The sequence below is a fragment of the Hipposideros armiger genome, unplaced genomic scaffold (assembly GCF_001890085.2).
Source record: "Hipposideros armiger isolate ML-2016 unplaced genomic scaffold, ASM189008v1 scaffold_275, whole genome shotgun sequence".
Taxonomy (NCBI): domain Eukaryota; kingdom Metazoa; phylum Chordata; class Mammalia; order Chiroptera; family Hipposideridae; genus Hipposideros; species Hipposideros armiger.
This window is the reverse complement of record NW_017731625.1, coordinates 1253814-1256924: the sequence shown is the minus strand read 5'-3', so window position 1 is coordinate 1256924 and position 3111 is coordinate 1253814. Positions and strand designations below refer to the sequence as shown.

Sequence of the window (3111 nt, the reverse complement as noted above, 5' to 3'; positions counted from 1 at the left end):
GCCTCACCTGGGAAGAGCGCAATGATGGTGCCAACTTGGGCCAGTGAAGCAACGTCCTCCACAACTAGACTGAAGAACAAAAGGACAGCAACTTTTCTGTTCCCCTTCCCCAATTCCCCAGCGCTGTCCCATCCCCCAATTCCCCAATAAAAATCTTAAAAAAAGGAGTAAAGTCCTGATACAACATGGATGAACCATGAAAACATGACACTCAGTGAAAGCAGACAGACACAAAATGCCACACGGTGTGTGATTCCATTTACATGAAATGCCCATTCCATTTATATGAAATGTTCAGAATAAGCAAATCCACAGAGACAGAAAGTGGGTTAGTGGTTGCCAGGGGCTGGGGGAGGGGTATGTGTGACTCCTAATGGTGAAGTTTCTTTTTGGGGTGATGGAATGTTCTGGAGTTAGACAGTGATTAACTGTTTCATAACCTTGTGACTATACTAAAAAACCATAAAAATGGGGGGCATTTGGTTCGAGTCTACCCTCTCTGTGGATCTGCGGCGAGCCTCTCTCTTGCGCCTTTTTTTCTTTTAAACTTTTGCAATAAAACTACTGCTGCTTAAAAACAAAAAACAACCCACTAAAATGTATGCTTTAAATGAGTGGACTACATTGTATATGAACTGTAACTCAGTAAAGCTGCTATGAAAGAAAAATGGAGAGGGGTAAGGACATCTGGCAGTCAGTCGCTAGATCAGCCCAGCGCCTTGGATGAACAGCTGCCATTACTGTAACACCGCATGTCCTAATGCTCTACAAATGGGCTCCCCTACTCCTCCCAACAACAGGGGAGAGAGATGCTGGGACTGTCCCCTTTCTATAGGACAAGAGGCTCCCTGAGGTGACCAGGGCACATGGCTGGCACTCACTAGCTCCTGGACTCTGCCTTCTGAACCCCTCTGCAAGGCAGGGGTCCTAAGCCCACTCTACAAGTGAGAAATAAACAGGTTCTGCAGAGGGTGACCCACCCAAGCACCCGACCCGACCCCAACACCCCCAAAGGGAGATCCAGTCCACCTGCAAACAGAATCTGTGCATAAACATTTTACTTAAATACATCTGGGGAGTTGAAGCGTGGCTGGAGGCAGCTGCTAACACCGGGTTCCTCTTTTTGTCCTCAAAGTCCTAAAGCAACCCACAGCTACAGGCGACCTGATTGCCCCCACGACCCTCCCCCCTGAGCTCTCCAAGGGTCCTGCCCAGCTCAGTCCCTTCCCTGGGTGCATCCATTTCCCTCTGCCCACAGCTCTGGCCGCCTCATGAAAAGGCCTGTGCTCTGGTCCCCGGGGGCAGCCACGGCCTCCTTAGACAACCTGGTCACATTTATAGTTGTGGTGCCTTTGCCCTGGTCGTCAACTATCCAGGGCCAGAGAGGCTCAACTGCATCAGCAGCCCCTGGAGGGACCCCTAACTGCAAGTCCCCATGGCAGCTTAGGACAACCCACCACCCACAGTACCCCACCAGAAAACACATATGCGCTGGAACTCCTGGGCAGCACACAGAGCGCAGTGGGCCTGGGGTCCCAGCAGGAATGGACTCTGGCTCTGGGAGGAACAAAGGAAATGGTGCTTATTCAGTGAGCTGGGTCAGGCTCTGCAGGCAACAATGTAAACCTCAGGCAGGAGACCTTATCTTCTCCCTGGATTAGGAAGGCCAGAGCCTGGACCTGGCTGTGTCCTGGCTCCGCCCTGGCCGCTTCCTGATGGTTAGACAGACCTCTGGGCACCTGTCCTAACCCCCACTGCAGCTTCACCCTCTGTGAAATGGGAATCCATCACCATCGGACAGGGCTGTCCTGAGCAGAAAGTGAGAAAATCCATGCAAGGCCCTGGGCCCTGATTATGGCAGCAGAGTCCAGGAATCAGATGGACACACAGAATCTCCAAGTCGGGCCTCTGGGACGCTCGCGTAGAGGGGCTATGGCGCGGGGAACAGGGTCCCCAGGCCCGGCCATTCCGCGCGCACGCGCACACGCGACGCTCCCCCGGCCCACCCAAGGCGTGCGCGAGCCTAGCCCGGCTGCCCCCTCGCCCCTAGCCTGCGGCCGGCGACCCCCAAAGCCGAGATCCCTGTCGCCGCCCTCGCCCGCTCTCCGCGGGAGCCTGGGTCACGAGAGCCCGAGTCCCCGGGTCCGCGTGCTTACCTGAGAAGACGGGCGTGAGCCCTGCGTTTCACAGTCCTAGCAACCCGCCGGCCCCGCCTTCGCCTGGCACCGCGGGGCACGTCGGGAGCGTAGTTCCAGGGGCGGAGTCTCCACGGGGCGGAAGCGAGGCCGGGACTACAATCCCCGCGAGTCCGGGACTACAATCCCCACAAGGCCACGCCCACATCCGCCTCGCTCCGCCCCTCTCCACATTGGCGCTCCTGTGACTCTTAGTGAGCGCTGGGCCAGCCGCTGAGTTAAGGTTCGCGACCCAACGGGATGGCAGGGAAAGTCGGCACTTTGGGAAATCAACAGACTGGGGAGACTGAGGCAGAAAAGTACACGACACCCGCTGCAGTCAGTCACCGAGCCCAGTTTGCTGTTGCCACGTGGTTCCGGAGGGGCTGTCCCCACCGGATGGAGTTAGCTTCCAATTCTGGTCTGAGGCTGACACCTGGCCTCAGTTTTCCCATCTGTACAGTAGGCGAAAGGAACCTCTTGACGCTCCTGGGCAAAACATGCTAATTTTATGGGCAAATCCAGTTATTAATTCTATTTAAACAGGTTTAACCCAGTGGTTCTCAGTCAGGGGCAATATGTCCCCCAACCCCAAAGGGGCACTAGCCGATGTCTGGAGACATTTGTGGTTGTTGTGACTGGGGGCAGGGGGAGTGCACCTGGCATCAAATGGCATCAAAACCTGGTGGCCAAGGGTGCTGCTCAACACCCAACAGTGCACAGGATGCGTCCAAAACAGAACCAGCCCCAAATATCTACAGTGCAAAGGTTGGGAAACCCTGGTTTAACCCATTGCTAAGTAAGGAGAAAAATCCAGGTCTAAAAGGGCCCCTGTTTGCTGATTTTTTTTTTTTTTAGCTGAGCCATCCCGCCACCTGTTGGCAGCTCACGGCTGCTCAGCTCGGGCTGACTCGAACCGCTGTTGCTCAGAGCTCAA

General features: G+C 55.2%; 2 protein-coding genes across 3 annotated transcripts in view; both read right to left on the bottom strand.

Annotated features, from left to right (window-relative positions):
* ADAT3 (adenosine deaminase tRNA specific 3) overlaps positions 1-2231 on the bottom strand; it is a 5723-nt gene extending 3492 nt beyond the window's left edge. Inside the window, exon 1 of the mRNA XM_019657471.1 lies at positions 2157-2231. The gene's annotated coding sequence lies outside the window, so the exon portion shown is untranslated. The remainder of the gene's footprint in view (positions 1-2156) is intronic.
* SCAMP4 (secretory carrier membrane protein 4) overlaps positions 1-2243 on the bottom strand; it is a 27960-nt gene extending 25717 nt beyond the window's left edge. For both annotated transcript variants that reach the window (XM_019657472.1, XM_019657473.1), the window contains exon 1: positions 2157-2243. The gene's annotated coding sequence lies outside the window, so the exon portion shown is untranslated. The remainder of the gene's footprint in view (positions 1-2156) is intronic.
* Between the last annotated feature and the right edge of the window lie 868 nt (positions 2244-3111).